At 41.5% G+C, this 18,127-nt stretch overlaps 1 pseudogene; it reads left to right on the plus strand.

Annotated features, from left to right (window-relative positions):
• Positions 1-16,208: 16,208 nt before the first annotated feature.
• On the plus strand, positions 16,209-17,865 carry LOC111168859 (sentrin-specific protease 2 pseudogene; annotated as a pseudogene).
• The last annotated feature ends 262 nt before the right edge of the window (positions 17,866-18,127 follow it).

The raw sequence follows: 18,127 nt of genomic DNA on the forward strand, positions 1-18,127 counted from the left end.
TCAGGATATCATTTTGAAGTCTGCTCCTTTAAAGGTAGGCCATTTATAGTTTTGTTGCCTGGGCATAATTTTAACCTTTTTGAAAGCACCAGGGCTTGTTTCAGGGGAGAGGTGAAGTACATTAGAGACAATTGCTTCTCTTATAGTCTGAACTGAACTGTGGTTTGGGTCGGTTTTCTAATTGGTTTGGATTTTCAGTCCATTAAAGGAAAGCTCTGATTACATTTTACAGCAGGTCACTAGTAAAAAATCTGCTTCATCTGCACAGTGGCTGTGGTTCCCTTTCATTTGACTATGTCATTGGAAGATACTTACTTTGTGCTGGGCAACAGAAGCATCCCAGGGAGTGCCCCATTCTCCCAACCGCATCAAAGCACTTTATACAACACAGAGCCCTGAGGGAGGACTCTCAGGTGCACTGGCTGAAGTTCACTCATCCATTTCATTGCATCCAACCTAAGTCTTGGATCTTGCAAACAGCAGGGTGGTTTCTGTATTCAGACCCCAGTGCGATGTGAATCTCCCAGAAATCTCTGGCCCATGCAGGGAAAGTTCACATCTTCCAACTTTAATAGCTAGCTGAGGAATGAGGAGGGAAATTATAGGAACAATGCAGTGCCCATTAGAAGGAAAGCATGCAGGCTTCCCTGGTGGTGCAGTGGTTTGGAATCAGCCTGTCAATGCAGGGGACACAGGTTCGAGCCCTGGTCCGGGAAGATCCCACATGCCACAGGGCAACTAAGCTCGTGTGCCACAGCTAACTGAGCCTGAGCTCTAGAGCCCACACGCCACAACTACTGAAACCCATGTGCCACGACTACTGAAGCCTGCACACCTAGAGCCCGTGCTCCACAACAAGAGAAGCCACCGCAATGAGAAGCCTGCATACCACAACGAAGAGTAGCCCCTGCTCACCGCAACTAGAGAAAGCCTGCATGCAGCAACGAAGACCCAACACAGCCAAAAGTAAATAAATAAATAAATAAAAATTTTAAAAAAGAAGGAAAGCATGCTTGCTTGTGCCTGTGCTTTGTTATCCCAAACAGTCTTGGAATGACCAAAAAACGTGAGGGAGGGGAGAAAAATAACTAGGATTTTTAAAGTTATGCACCTCTGAGCCTGGGGTTTTAGTATATGGCACTCTGAAACGCTTACTGTATGCATCAGTATCAATAAAGACAATTATCTTAAAAATCACTCCCAGCCTTAGAAAGACATCATCCACAGGTAAAGCCAACTTGCCTTTCAGTCCTTTGTGAAAGGGATTTACCTAAATCCCTAAACGACCAGGCCAAAAAGCCAATCTATCAGTGTTTTAAGATTTCAAAGCAAAAATATTGGCAATTTCCTGGTCAAACTAAAAAGCCCTAATGCTTTGTGGGCCAAAAAAAATGTATCAAAGATATGTCTTTCCTTGACTAAAGTTCCTTACTAAACTGTGGCCTCCTTGAGGGTAAGGAACTGGGTCCTACTTATGTTGGTGTCCCTAATGCCAGCACTGTACCCACCTATAGTCAGCAATCAGTTAACGACTATGGAGAAAACAAAGAAGAAGGAAGGAAGAAAAAGAAGGGAAGGAAGTGAAGGAAGGGAAAAGAAGGGAAGGGAAACTTCAATCAGTTACAGACAGTGAATGTAAGAGAAAGAAAACACATCGAATATGAGTGAGAGATGATGGTGGAGTGTGATCCTTCAAATGCTGGAGCCATTTTTCTTTTTCTTCCACCAATAGTCTCCTTTCTTCTTTGGGGGTATTTTTCTTGTCCTCCAACACATTTTAAGGCCTCCCATAGCCTTTCATAGCTTTGTAGAATAATTTTTTACTGTAGTAAAAGGAGCAACACGGACACTGTGAAGTCTCCCCTGGGTTGTCCCTCACTGCATGTGCCACTTAGTCCATCACGGTGTGACCTGAGGGAAAGGCAGGCATCTTTTTGTGGTTTAATCTCTCAAAGAATTATCCTCATGAGGCACGTGGGATAAATATTTGTAAAGAAATAGAAGCTTTTTAGATTAAAAAAAAAAAAGCTAAGGAAGGTCAAAGTCTTATTAGAGACAATACACTTGATGCACATTACAGAGAACAGCGTCTTTTGTGGGCAGTGCAAGTGATTTTTGTCTTAATAACATTTTCATGATGTTAATTTAAAACATATTCTTAAAGCCTCAATTAAAAATGAATGCATTTCTTTGCCTGTTATGTTTTAAAAGAAGCCTAATTTTAAGAATATAATTGATGATTAATTATACTGCCCTTTTTCATAGACCTGATAATAAAATACTGCGTACTTTTTTCCACAGTTATAAAAATAATTACAGTACTTGATTTGAGAGTAATTTTTCCTAGACCATCTTTCAAAAGCAGCGTATAACCATAAGTATATAACATTAATTAGTTAAGATTTCCTCTTAGGTGTGACTCTTCTTTGTGTGGCTTCAGAAAATAATAAATTAATCATTTTAGGTGCTAAATGTCTGCACCTTCTCCACAGCCATTGTCTTCCTGAGTTCTGTCTTGGTGAAGGACATTATCAGCCTCTCAGAGCCCACATTGAAACCTGGGAGCCACTAGTGACTCTTCTTTCCTTCTCTCATCCCCAGTACTACTGGGAATTAACACTCTTATCAACCTTTGCTTGGACTGATGAGATTTTTTTATGGCATATCCCCATCAGTTAACTGATGAGTTCAAACTCCCCAGTATATATATTTTTATAGTTGATGAAATTAAATTCATGCACTATTTATCTAATATTTTATATATTATAAATAAAATTTTAGAGGAGGTAAAATTGAACAAAACAATAATTTTTTAAATTTTATTTATTTTTTTAATTTTATTTTTCTGGCTACCGACGCATGGCTTGTGGGGCCTTAGTTTCCCAACCAGGGATCGAACCTGGGCCCCTGGCAGTGAAAGTGCCAAGTCCTAGCCAATGGACCACAGGGAATTCCCCAAAACAATATCTTAAAAGTTGTGTTTTTAAAAGCACAAAAGCAATTTTCTCACATATTATAGAAATTTGTCAACGTACTTGAGACTTTATTATTAAACATCTGACTTTAAAAAAGTTTTTGTAAGTAAACTTTTTTATTTAACAATAACATGCAAGGAGAAAAGAAGACAAATCATGAATGTCCAGCTTCATGAATTTTCACAAAGTGAACATAGTTGTGTAATCGTGTAACTTAAATTAGGAGCAGGAAATAGAACATGACCAGTGCCTCAGAAGCTCCCCTTGTACCCTCTCCTGGTCACTATTCCCTCCTCCTCCACTGCCAAGGATAATCACTAGCCTGACCTCTGACACCACAGTTGAGTTTTACTTGTTTTGAACTTTATATGGCAGCAGTCAAATAGCATATCCTCCTTGTGCCTGCCGTCTGTTGCTCAATGTGAAGTTTCTGAGATTTACTCCTATTGTGAGTAACAATATTGTTACTTAAACATCTTACTACTTTTATATGATTTATCTTTTATAAATCATGTATTCACTTGGTGAGGGTGAGTTTGGTTTAAATTAGATAATATAATGCATGAATCCACTTAACTGGGCACATGTTCACTGAAATAGGCACTTTAAAGTATGTGAGGTGAAGAGTGTCCTAACAATGTTACCAAATTAATTCGTATAGACTCTGCTAGGGCCCTAGCCCTGCCAAAGGCTCTCTGCCTGGCAGTGGGGAAGCTCTTTTTCTGTTTGGGTTTGAGCAGCCAATTACAGCACAAGTTTTATTCAGTGGCCAAAGAATGGAGAAGCGGGAACTAATTCACAGGTTAACTTCTCTCCCACCCAGTGAGAGGGATTTAATTTTAGAGTAAAAACAAAGAGAGGAGAAGTGAGGCTAATGGTGGGGAGGCATATGCATTAGTCTACCGGGGGAGGGGCAGGGCTTTTTTGAGGGAGTAGGGTGCCACCTACTTTTCATCCTTTTCTGGTCCTTAATGTCTAGTCATGGCCACCAGTAGGTGTGTCATTTAATATGTTAATGTAGTAAAATCAGCATATATAATGAGACTCAGGGTCTGTTGGAGGTCAGATTCCTCACCATCTTGGTCCCAGCTGGCTCCATCTGGTTTTTTTTTTTTGGTTTGTTTGTATCTTCCTTTCTTATTACTGGACCCTTTAACTTAAAGATTTATGTTAACTCCTGCTAAAGGTGAGGGTTGGAGGGTTGTGAGAAGGGACACTCCTGCTAAGGGTAGAGGTTTTGAGGAAAGACCTGGAGCAGCTCTGGCTGCAAAATCTCTTCTACAGTGTAGAACTCTCTCTACTCCTCCAGCACGATAAGCAGCATGTGTCCCTCTGGCACACAAACCAAGTGAAGGTCCCCGTATTAATCCATATATTAAATGCTATTAAGCCTTATTTTTTTCAGATGACAATATAACAAATACATATCAACAGAATTTCTGAAATTTCCTTTCTGAACCATGATGGATACACTTGTACCCCTCCTAGGGTACATTATTCTCACTTTGGAAACCACTGATGAAATGTATATAATGGTGTCTTCCCAGCTCTTTGCTAGCCTCTTATCCCACTTGAGTCTATACTCCAAATAGCCTAGGGTCAGATTTTTAAAGTGCATATCTAATTAAGGTATTCAAGGCTTGAAACTATTCACCTCCTCCCCACTTCCTTCCCCAGCTTTACAAGCCGCTTCCAGCCTACATTGCCAAGCTCTTCATTCCAGCCCTTCAAACCCAGCCCTTCCCTGACAACACCCCCAGCTGTGCTTCAGTCATGCACTAAACTTTTGTTATCTTACTGTAAGCCCTGACAATTCAGGCTTCCTTGCTTTTGCTCATTTGGCTTCCTTGCCTGGAAGGCACATTTGCAATTTGTCTGCGGGCAAATGCTCTTTCCTCTTTGCAACACATCTTAAGAAACGTCTCTTCATTGGAATTTTTCCTTTTAACAGTGGGATTTTAACTGCCATCTTGTGCAACAGGGCTCTGCCCTCAACTGCTGCCCCAGTTTCTGGTTCCAGCACCTTCTCAAAAGGTATGCTTGCATCAGACAGTGATGGCTTTCAAATGACCAAATTCACCCTGAAACCAAGTCCCCCTAAAACCGAGTTCCTCTGCCGAGTTAATCTTTATCCAAAACATTATTCCCTCTCTTGTCCAACACCTATTCACCTCAAGGTTGAAGAGTATCAAAGAAAAGGGGGGAGATTGAAACCAATCAGAACCCTGTGGGACTCTCCCAGGCACAAAAGCCTTTCCGTGTCCCCTGTTTCTTGTTTGTAGGAAAAAGGCTTCAGCCTCCTAGACCTTCCCTGAGTTCCAAAGGGCAGATGAGAACAGTTACTAATTAGCGGGGTGAGGGAATGCAGAAACAAAGGAATGGCAGTCGCTGCCCCATCCCTGCCCCATCTAGTTTAGATTAAACTGTTCAGGAAAATAGTATTATTTTATCTGTTAGGCACCACAGGCATGGTCTACAGTCTAGAGCTTTTGAAGAAATGATGAAGTATGGATAACCTAGAATTAAAAAAAGAATTTTGGCTTTAAAAACAAAACTGCAAATTGAAATTGATAAATGTTTTAAGTAAATGTCTGCAAACACTAAATTGCTGCCAACTAATCAAATGCAAATCAACTTCTAGAAAGTTGGGTATAAATTATTTTTAATGTTGGATTTGGTTTCACTTAGGAATGTTTGATAGAAAGTGGGATGGGGTCTGCAAACTCAGTGCCTAGGCCTTAGGGACTATGAAGGTCTTAAAACAGCCTTTCTGGAAAAATTGGAAATTTGGGTTTTAGTGGGAAATATTCCCATTTTAAATGTTGGCAACTTATTTTGAATTTTTTAAAAAGTATGTAGGCTTTTGTGGAAACATGGGTGGACCTTGAGGGCATTAAGCTAAGCCAGATAAGTCAGACAGAGAAAGACAAAAACTGTATGATATCACACCTACGTGGAATGTAAGAAAAGCTGAACTCATAGAAACAGAGAAGAGAATGACAGTTACCAGGGGCTGGAGGGTGGGAGGAACTGGGGAGATTTTGGTCAAAGGGTACAAACTTACAACCAGAAGATGAATAAGTTCTGGAGATCTAAGGCACAGCATAGTGATCATAGCCAACAATACTGTATTACATGCTTTAAAGTTGTTAAGAGACTAGATCGTAGATGTTCTCACCACAAAAAAGAAATGATAACCATGTGACGTGACAAGGGTGTTAATCAACATGACAGTGGTAATCATATTGCAATGTATTGAATATAACTGTATCAATATATAAGAGGTTATACACCTTAAACTTGCACAGTGTAATACGTCAATAATCTCTCATAGAAATAAGCATGTAGGCCAAATAAAATCTGCAATGGACCAGATTGGGCCACTAGTGTGTGAATTTGGTTTGGCTGGCTAGGATTATTGAAATAGTCTTACTGATTTTTCAGTTTTCATTCTTTCAACACATCTCATTCACAGATATCCCTTCAAACTTTCCAAATCATCAATGTCTTCATCTGCAGGTTGAGTACAAATTGCTAAACCTGACATTCAAGAACTACATCATTTTGCTCTTAATCATCTTTCCAGATTTATTTTTCATTATGTCTAGTACAAGAAACCTGCATTGTAATTCCAAGAAGACAAGCCAGATGAATTCCAACTCTAGATTTTTGCTGACATATCTTCCTTACCCTGGATGTCTGTATTCCTCTTTATTTATCCAATTCTTCTCGTACTTTCAAACTCACTCAATGTCGCATTCTCTGTGAAGTTTTTCTTTTCCAGAGCAGTTACCTCTTTCTGTGGCATTTATTGTCCTGAGCATTCATTTGGTACATAGTTTACGCCCCTTTGTTATTTCAATGCATGCTCCTCTGCGTTTGGGTTTTGTCTCCTCAATAAATGTTTGGTGATGGTGCAAATCTAGAGTAGCGTATGCTGCTTCAAGGGCAGGAAATAAAGGAGTTACACACCCGTCAGAGAACTTACTTTCTTAAGAAGTCACTTATGCCCTTGAATAAAATCCTGACACCTAAATGGAGAGTCAATACATTAAAAAGATCATTAATCCAGCTGCCTGGGAGCATTCCTATGACTGATGGAACTTTGGACCAAATTGGCCAGATGTTCTGTTCAAAGCCAAATGTATTTGTTTGGAGTGAAAGTCTGTGACAAGAAATACAAGACATTGATTTTTATTCAGAAGCTTCTAGATATATACTTTTGTCTGCTCATACCTTCTCCAGAGGGTGGTATGGATGAGATATAGCCCTGGTCTGTCAAGTTTTGTATTGGATTGAATTTTCATTTCTCAGCCATGGTTCTTAATATCATATTGGAACATGTTTTAAGGCAAGTTGTAATCTATTATTTATATTTAATAAAAACTACTCCTCAGTCCATAACAATTTCACATGTAGGGTACTGCCCCCCAAATCTTCAAGAATCTGAGGTTACGGAATCTTTCTATCTTGCATCTGAGTGTTAACACTGAGTGCCGACCGGGCCATTACTAGCATTTCTCTGACTTGGCCCTTTACAGCTTTTCCTCTGAGTGTGAAATGCTCTCATACCCCTTCGGGGCAATCTAATTATGATGTAGGCTTTTCCTTTTGTCCTCCTTGGCTCTAATATCTTCAAATGACAGCTCTTATTACCTCTGTTAGTGAGAGCAGACATATTTTCCTGCAACCACGTTGGCTCCCCTTAATGAAGAGAAGCTTTGTCCCTTAGTATTCTCAATTGGTTTCTAAAAATAAAACCTGATACTTTCTTTAGGACAGAAGTTAAACCAGACAGTCCACAGTTTTCTGAATCTAGAGCGTCCCGGGCCTTTGTTACCGTTACCTAATTTCAGTTCCTCATGTATTTCTCCTGAATTCTTGACTGACGTCACTCCAATTAAATCGCCTTGGTGTTTAAGTGCTGTGCTAAGAATTTGGCCAATCAGGACTCCTAAAAATAAGGTGACACTAATTCTGACGATGGGACCAGTAAGCGTTGATGCTGCATTCTTGTTCATTCTTTTGTTTTACGAGCAAATGAGCTTTGGGAGGGGCACAAAGATGGTCTCCACTGTCTGCTTTCAGGAACTGATGTACTTCTGATCCCCCAAAGAGCAGTTTGAAATAAAATCAGGCAGAGTACGTTGAAAGTAGCTAGCTTGTCTACTTCCTTCCTTTCGAGTTACACTGTTTTTCTTTTTTTTTCTCATCTTTAGTCTAATGGACCATCACCAAAGTGGAGTTAAGGAGCATGCAGTGTGTTCACTGTCATCATCTTTCCATCAGCTCTTTGTCTGCTTTGGGCAAGTTTTCCAACACAATTCAGTTTTGGCAGTTTCCACCTCATTTAAGTACATTGAAAAAGCTGTGAATTACTGCCCTGAAAAGTTTTCCAAACTTCCAAGTTCACCTGCCATTTAAAACTGCTGTTTTCCTCATTTTAACTTTTGTAACTCTTCCTTCTACAAGGATCTCTGAAGTTATTAAAAAAGAACCCCAGTAGCATGTGGCACTCTTTTACATCTGCCTTACCTTTGGTCTTGTACATTATCAGAAGGAAAATCATTTACTTTCAAACAATTGTTTCTTGCCTAAGCTGTGAGTTTTTCCAATGTTATTTTAACCAGTTTGCTTGCAGTGGGAAAAATTTTTTTTCTAACATTCTATTTTTTATAGCATATGAAAACAGAGCAAAAAAAATATGAGTTTGGGGTAGCAAATATCCTGACTAACAGATAAATCTTGTCAGTTCTTTTTACCAGAATGGATGCAATCTTCAGGCATATTTCATGCTGAAAATGTGTGAGGTGTGGGTCCAAGAACAAACTGCATTTCCGATGAAAGGAATAACCTCTGCATAAGCTATAGGATACATTAACTTAACAGAAAAGGCACTGAGGATAACTATGAATTCAGAACTGTGCTAGTCATTGTGGAGACATGACTTACACCAAGTTAGAGTTCTAGTTGGAGGGACAAGACTTTGATGTAGACATTTAAATGACAATACGAGATAACAAGTCACAAGGAGTTACTAGGTAGGACTGGCAAGAGTTGTTTGTGAGTCATTGGGTGAGAATGGTCAGAGATGTCTCCAGGGAAGAGTTGACAACAGAGCAGAGTTTTGTGTGATGGGAGGACCCAAGTAGGCAAAAGGCAAGGAAGACGGCCTCTTGGGTGGGAACAGTGGTGGGAGTGAGGTTTAGAGTCAAGAAGCAGAAGATGTGGCAGGTCCTAATGAGTACTATTGCTGTCAGCTAGGAGTAGGACCTAATTTTGAAAAAGCATTTGGGGCCACATCATGGAGGGCCTTGATTGGAAACCTAAGGAATCTGGAGTTTATCTTTAGAATAATGAGAAGTTATTGGATAAATTATTAATCTCTTTTTACTTCAGTTTACTGTAAAGTTAGGATACTAATCATTCCTATTGCATAGGGTTGCTGTGAGACGAATTAATGTTAAGTAAACATTTAGAACAGTGCTTGTCACATAAGAAACAGTCAATGAGAGTGATAATTATTTTAAATGATCGTTAGTGGCATTATTATTACTGATCAGGGAGGAGCATTATGAATATGCTTAATAGCAACCAATTCCCTCAGCATTGAACAGGAAATGTTCCTTAGACAATCATTCCTGAACTTCATCTTTAAGTTATTAAATATTCCTTTGTCTATCTCTTAAAATAAATAAGTACATTAAATAAAATGGAAGATCTCTTTTCATCATCCATCATCAGGACCCTTTGCCCTGGGTTCTGCCCTGGTCCAGTAAATCTCATGCCCTTCCCAGTAGGACCAATGACACCGACATAGAATAGTTTTGAAGGATCACATCCAATTTATTTGAACCTTTGGTTTAATCCTGAAGAAAAAAGAGAAGCAGATGAGGTGTGTTGAGATATCCCTGTCCCAATCTGCTCTGTTATTCTATTTTATATCTTTTCCTCACTCCATCCCTCCACTATGTCCCCTATTTCAGTGTCCAAAACCCTTGTATATAAAAGTATATAACGAATGAGATGGGTACAGAGGAACAGTTCCCTGGCCCTTGCACCATGTTTCCTCTCCATCCCTGGGCTCCTATGATGTGTTACACATGTGCCAGGCTCTGGGCACATACCCACTTTCCTTTCTCTTTTCCATCTACTCTCTTACTGAGTGTCAGGAGAGAAATGAAGAGGAGGAGGAAATGAGAGCATCAGAGAAAGAACCAAGAAGGGTTATAACTGAAGATAGGGGACAGAAAAGCAAGAATCGTGACGATAACAGGAAACACATTCGATGTCAGATCAGCCTTCCGGGCTGCACAGTTCTTTAGAGCTTCCTGTGTGGTCCCTGAAGCAAACATGAAGGGAAAAATAATATTGTAAATTTATGCTGTAATTAAAAGTAATATATTACATTTATTCTAAGACCTAAAATAACTCCTCAATAAAGGCATATGAGGATAACTTAACCAACCAGCGACAGGTAAAATAGTTTTACGTAAGAGTCCCAGTATTTGCAATTAAATGTATTGTTGTTCAGTGGAGTCAATTATGGTGTCCTTCTGCTGGTATGGCTGGTTACTCATGATTGTGAACAACTGCCTTTGATCCTTTTAGGTAGATTGTATAGTTGTTTAAATATTCCCTAGTAGTATCCACTAATTTTTTTGAATTATAAAATATATTTTTTTCTGTAAGCTCTTTCTTCTTTCTATTTTGGGGAAAATGTATTATTAATTTTTAAAAATTATTTTGTTCCCAGGGGCTTCCATTGTAACTTCTAGTGATGCTGTTTATTAGAAAGAAAACATCATCATGTTATGTTGTAAAAAGAAATAATAACTCTGAACCACAAAAATTACAACAACTATAAAAAGTGTTGTGAATTTGTTGAAAACGGTAGTTGAAATGTTATTGGATATTTAGCTTGAGGTTCATGGTACAAAATATTGACTTGATTAAAAAGGAATTAGCTTTGTTGAGTTGGAATGACTTTAGGGAAAAGATAGGAAAATGAGAGGAGAGCTTGAGGTGATTCCCAGGGTTTCTGGGTAGAAGACTTCTTACTGGGTAATAGGTGCCCTACTGTGCTTCTCTACAAGACTCTACAAGTCAAGTCCTGCCTCACAATGGCAACTTGTTTAGCTTAATGGCACTTTCTGTCACCAAACTGACTCGGCAGTGACCTCAAACACACATCAGTGTTCAGAGGACTTTGGCTTAAATGGAACATAATCTACTCTCTTAAAGAATAAAACAGTTTAAAATCAAAATTTTGTTCTATGAGAGACAGCGTGGGATAATATAATTTGGGGATTTGCAGGGTGGAGGTCACATAACCATAGGAGCTGTGTGGTTCCAGGTAGGTTATTTAACCTTTCTGAGATCCTTTTATTCATCAGTAAAACAATTACTATTTCAGAAAGTCACAGTGAAGATTAATGAAACAATAGAACTACAGTGACAATCGTGGCCTCCGGTAGACAGTAGACAGTACGTAATGATCAGTAGTGTGCTGCAGCTGGTCCTTATCAGCTCTCAAGGACTGATTGATCAATTATCAGAAATTTTGAGAGCCAGTTGTTAAACACAGTCATTGTTGAAAATTATATATATTTACAGTTAAAAATTATATTAAAAACAAATGAAATATATATATATACTCATAACATCACTTTCTAATCAGTTTATTACATTTTATTATTATCTATGTTCCGAGCCTATTTGCATCTATTGTATCTGTAGGATGAAAACACTGTATGATGGTGTTCCACTGCACTTTTCTTCCCAACTCTGAATTCGGTGACTACATGGTGGTAACTTGAAATCATGGTGGGAATATTTGCACCTCAGATATTGGGAAAATGCTACAAATCAGGGTTGTTTTTTTTTTTCTCCCCTGAAGAGAGCTGGTTGTTAAATATTTATCACCACTGGTAACAAAAACCATTAGTTTTCTTCCCTTTAATGTATGTAAAGTGTCTGGCAGCATGTATGGCACATAGAATGTGCTGGTGAAACACAGGTCTCCATTGCTCCAATTTTTCTTTATTTTTTTGGCCACCCCACACGGCATGCGGAGTCTTAGTTGTCCCACCAGGGATCAAACCTGTGCCCCCTGTAGTGGTGGAAGCATGGAGTGTTAACCACTGGACTGCCAGGGAAGTCCCTCCATTGCTCTTAATTGGGGGTCAACTGACTCTTAGAACTAGAAGGAGCCTTAGATATAATCTCATTCAATTCCCTTGGTAGAACAGAGGCAAAGTGGCCTGCCCAAGGTCATGGCTAATTAAGGACAACCCCAGAGACTCAAAGCCTTGTGTCTGACCTTGATGATTCCCAAGTTCTCTCTCCTTCTTTCCTTCAAAGCCAGAGTAATTAACCCTACCTGCAGGCTCTGTAACTGTGACATTGAGCAGGAGGAACTTAGGAGCTCTAGCTTGACATTTGGAGTTCAGCCTAAATCCCACTTAGTCCTCATCCAGCTCTGTCCTGTGCTCCCATTTTGGTAACTTGCCTTGGGCCTTATTCTGGGGTCTCACTTTACTTCCTGGATTCCTGGCAGCTCTGCCAAGGGACCTCATTTGCTTCCTCTGCTGGGGTCCCTGTCTTGGGACCTTGAGCTTCTATACTTAGGCCTTTGCCTTGTCCATGCCAGGCAACCTTCCTTTGTAGGGACAGCAAACCTGCCTGGAGCAGATCCTCACTACTTGCTGTTACCCAGCATAAGTGGATTTCAGGATTGCCTTCACACCTGGATTCACTGCTTCCAGACCTTTCCTTATGTCCTTGGTGTTAACTCTCATCTTCCTCGACAAGACCAAAGACATGGGGCCCATGGTCACAATATTGCCACACTCGAGCTGCTAGCTCCCACATTTGGCCTGCTGGGCTGGGCTTCCTCCTCTCAGACCCTACCCCTGTGAGCAAATCTGCCTCTGGGTCATGTACCCTCCTAATCTCTGTTTTTCTGTGGTTGGCTAAGCCAGGGACGATCCTGTCACAAAACTTGATAAAAGTAAAACTACAAAGGGAAACTAGCTCTACCAGACATTAAACATACTATAAAGCCTCTATAACTAAAGCAGTATGGTACTGGCTCTTCGGAGAAGTGGGTCGTTCCAGAACTGAGGCAGGGAAAATGCAAGATGAACCCATAACGTCTTGTGATCTTATTTAGTGGGGAACACTACAGTCTTTTTCACTAAGATCAGGCACAGGTACGTTTCTCCCAAACCATCAAAGACCACATGGTCCACCTGCTCTGTAAATTATTCCAGGTCAAATGTCCACAAACTAAGGCCCACAGATCAAATCTGGCCCTCTGCCACCTGTTTTTTTGTTTTTTGGGTTTTTTTTGCGGTACGCGGGCCTCTCACTGCTGCGGCCTCTCCCGCTGCGGAGCACAGGCTCCGGACGTGGACGCGCAGGCTCAGCGGCCATGGCTCACGGGCCCAGCCGCTCCGCGGCCTGTGGGATCCTCCCGGACCGGGGCACGAACCCGTGTCCCCTGCATCGGCAGGCGGACTCTCAACCACTGGGCCACCAGGGAAGCCCCGCCACCTGTTTTTGCGTATAAAGTTTAATTGGAACACAGTCACTCCCACTTGTTTCCTTATTGTTTATGGCTGCTTTCTGGCCGAGTTGAGTACACACAGCCCTCTGTATCCATGGATAGAGAACGCATGGATACATGCTGGGGTACAACTGTTCTATGCCATTTTATATAAGGGACTTGAGCATCCTTGGATTTTGGTTTCTGTGGGGATCCTGGAATCAATCCCCCATGGATACTAAAGGATAACTGTAGTTGCAACACAGAGACCATATGGACCACATCGCCTAAAGTGTTTACTATCATTTACTATCAACCCATTAGAGAAAAAATGTGCTGACACATGTTCTAGAACATGGAATGGGAAGGAAAACTTCCTCACTTCTTTTATGAACAAGTTTGACACTGATACATAAGCCAGTTAAAGATACTATAAGGCAAGAGTACCGAAGACCAGTAACACTCATGAACACTGATGTAAAAATACTAACTAGAATACAGTAAGCAAAATGTTTCCCTGTAACTTCTTTGGCATTGTTTTGAACGGAACTTCAGTAATTTGGTTCAGTGCCATATATGTCTGTTATCACTGCCGGTGGTGGTTTGGGTTTTTTGAGGTCACTGTGCTTAGTGCTGGGGAACACAGACAAAGTCTAATTGATGCCCTCACTATGCCTGTTGTCCATGGGGGAAATAAACACTGTAAATATTTCACTCAAAAGTGATGTTTATCAGGGTATAAATGGAGGGTGTAGGAGCAATTACCAGGCCAAGGGGTTCAAGGAAGGTTCCTTTACCCAGTTGCGTTGCTGTACATTGTATAGTACGCCACGATGTCCATTTTGCCCATATGGAGCCTGGCACACATCTACAATGAATAGGAACCTTGGACTGTGCACTGCTATGCTCCTTGTGTCCAGCACTGAGCCTGGACTCTCGTTCCCTCCAGGTAAGCTCATTTCATTCTGCACTGTTGTGCTTCTTGGGTCCAGTACCGAGGCTGGCACTCAACCTCTGTGGGAAGGCACCTTGCATCATGCACCGTCAAGCTCCTTGTGCTCAAAGCTCAGCCTGCCCTCAGCTCCTTGGAGGTAGGTGTCTTGTGCACTGTTGTTTTCCATTTGCCCAGCATTGAATCTAAGCGCTCCTTGAGGGTAGGCATCTTTTACACTGGTTCATCCTTTGTGGCAAGCAATGAGCTTAGGATAATTGCTTTCCTTGTACATTGTTCACCATGCCCACTTGTGAGCCTGGCACACAGCTCCTTGAGGGTAGGCATCTTGCATTGTGCACTGTCATGTTCCTTGTGCCTAGCATTGGGCCTGGCACATAGTCGTAACTGGGATGATTCTCAGTTGAGCCATGAAGGGTCAGCAGAGGTTACCCAGGTAAACACAGAACAGAGGATTCTGGGTAAAGGAAGTAGCCTGAAAAAGGCAGGAATGTAAGTGTTGAGATGTGTTTATACACCTTTTATTCCTACTGTCTATTTTTTCCCTTCTGGTTTTTGGCCACCCCCTGGCAAATGGGTCATGGAGACACATTTCTGGCAACCTGCCAAGACCTCTGCTTCCTGTTGGGGGCCACGTGTTTGGGGCCTCAGTTCCACTCACAGTAGGATGTGCATCCTGCTAATTTGCAGTGAGATAAGTAAGACCCTAGTAACTTTCTTGGAGATGACGTGTTAGGCTCAAGAATAAGCAGAACAAGCAGCAACTTACTTGAACTTACTTTCACATTTTCCTCCTATTCTACCTGGAGAGAGATTTTTGTTATTTCATGGTTTCCTGATGAAAGATGTCTCGGGTGGGAAAATCTTCAGCAACTCTGAGAGTGTGAGAAATTTTCAAAGAGGAGGGAGAACATGCTTTGAAAGCTGAGTTAAAACGCTTCTCTCTTCTGAATGCCTTTCACAGCCTCGGGTCTGGTCTTTTCAATCTGACTTTTGAAGTTCTGTTATCTTTCAAGCTTAATTCCTCTTGGAGTGTGACCAACTTACTAGAGAAGCTATGTTTTTCAAAAGGAATGTTGAAACCAGAGCATTTCCATGGGAATATGGGTTAGTGTTCCTGTATTTTTTTTCCCTGCTAGCACTCTCCCTCCTAGCACTTGCCCTGCTGGAAAGAAAGTGCATTCTCCTGCAGGCCTGTGGATCCCATGCTATTGTTTCTCAACCAAATTGACTAGGACAAGCAAAGTGAATAGGCTAAAGGGACACCCCTTCCAGCCTGCTGCTCCTGTGGTGCCTGAGTTTAGGTCCAGGAGTCTGAGATTGTTGTCTCTCATAGGTCGAGGGGCCTACCACCATTTTCTGAGGTTTTGGGTGTATTAACAAAATATGTCAAAAAATACTTTTTGGAAAACTAGGATAACCAGTTAGGATACCCTATGAAAACTGAAGCAATGAGGTTGTGCTCCTCTGGCAGTACATGGGTGCAAGTTATCCAAACCAAGGGCAGTAATCTCAATATCCTTGTACTCCGTGTGATTTGGGGATTCTCTTCTGGGCCTCCAGTGAAGAGTTCCTGGGTCTGAGAATGGCTCTGGCAGTAGTGGATTTGGGGTTAAGGATAATCCCACTCCTTGGTCAGTGGATGGGCAGTGGTCCATGCCTCTACTGTGGACGACAGGACATCAAAGGCACCAACTGGCAGACGAGACCCAGGCAGGAGTGACTCACTCTGTTTTCTACAGTGGATGCTGATGAAATACCAGCCAAAAACCGAGATTAGATTGCTTTATTCACTGGGTGAAAAGCAGTCTCTACAATGCTGCCAGCTTATTTGGATCCCCATTCCAGCTGACCACAAAGCCCGTGGTAACTTCTGCTTGTAATGGAACATGGAATGTGGTTCCTTCAGGAAAGGTATTTTCGAACTCTTCATCTTCTGAACTGACAGGTTCTGGATCCTGGAACAACATGCTGAAACTGGGTAATAAATCTCCTAATGGAATAAGTGACCATCCAAAGATCAGAGTGACAGTAACTCGAGATCAGCCATGCAGAGTCCTGCCTTCCTTTGGTTTTACTTTGAGCTCAGAAGCCTGTAATAGAAGACCAGGTGACCGTCGCCATAGCAAAGGCAATCTGGAGAGTTCCTTAACGTGTAAGTCTCAGGAACAGGTTGTAACAGATGATTTCTGAAGAGGGTGGCAAGGGTCTGAGGCGTCCCCACTGTACTGTGGAGGAGGGTGTTCAAAAAGAGGAAAGAGAAATACCGAAGGTTATTAGAGTGACTTAAAGAAGGTGGTCATGGAAACTCTGTTCCTCCTGTAACTTCAACTCATCATAGTTTTCAAAGAAGTCAGATAGACACATTAAAGACCAAAGGCTGGGGGCAAGAGCAAAGGCATGGAGTCAAAACAACTCAGTCTGTTCCAAAACAATATAGAGTTGTTTGAAACAAGGGGACCTCTATGGTCAGTGAGAAGCGAAAAGAGGTGTTCAAAGGGGAAAATTTCTGATACAGAGAAGACAGTTGGAATCAGACTTGAAAATGAAGGTAGGAGGGGACTCCAGCTGGAACCTGACCTATCTGAAGAAGTGTCAGCCCGACTCCGCCTGGGCAGTGGAAACAATGGCTTACTCAGGAGGAAGATGTCAATACTTGAGACAAAAGAAAAAAATTGCTCAAGCAAAGAGAGGGATAAAAGGACGTATGATCTTCTTGAACTTAAGAGGACATGGAAAAGGAAATCAGTAATGCTCTAGGCCATGGCCCACAGGATGAGATCCTAAATAGTGCTTTCAAATTACGGATCACTCGAGGAGATATCCAGACCTTGAAGAACTATCACTGGCTCAATGATGAAGTCATTAATTTTTACATGAATCTCCTGGTGGAAAGAAATAAAAAACAAGGGTATCTAGCACTTTATGCATTCAGTACTTTCTTTTATCCAAAATTAAAGTCTGGGTGTTACCAAGCAGTGAAAAGATGGACCAAAGGGGTCAGTCTCTTTGAACAAGAACTTATTCTGGTGCCTATTCATCGGAAGGTACATTGGAGCCTGGTAGTTACAGACCTAAGAAAAACGTGTCTTAAATATCTGGATTCTATGGGACAAAAGGGCCACAGGATCTGTGAGATTCTCCTTCAGTACTTACAGGATGAAAGTAAGACCAAAAGAAATATTGACCTGAATGTTTTAGAGTGGACCCACTACCACATGAAGGCACATGAGATTCCTCAACAGTTGAATGGGAGTGATTGTGGAATGTTTACTTGTAAATATGCAGATTATATCTCTAGGGACAAACCCATCACATTTACTCAGCACCAGATGCCTCTGTTCCGGAAGAAGATGGTGTGGGAAATCCTTCATCAGCAGTTGCTGTGAGAACGCCCTGCCGCTGTCCCTCCAGCTGCTGTTGGTTCTTTCACGGATGGACGTTTCCCTATACCTCATGCATTGTGGGTTAAAAAGTCCCTGCATCACCTCTGTTCTCCCACAGGTACTGAGCTGTCAGAAGTGCATGAAGGCCCCCCTCTGCACCCTAGTCCTGACTTGGTGTGCGGAGGGCTGCTTGCAACCCTGTTTATAGCAAACCTGTTTATAAGGCCATGCCTGCTCAGAGCCCTGGACTCTCTACCCACACAAG

Source organism: Delphinapterus leucas, chromosome 12 (assembly GCF_059928025.1).
Source record: "Delphinapterus leucas isolate spDelLeu-1000000601 "Yukka" chromosome 12, BTC_Dleu_Yukka2, whole genome shotgun sequence".
Taxonomy (NCBI): domain Eukaryota; kingdom Metazoa; phylum Chordata; class Mammalia; order Artiodactyla; family Monodontidae; genus Delphinapterus; species Delphinapterus leucas.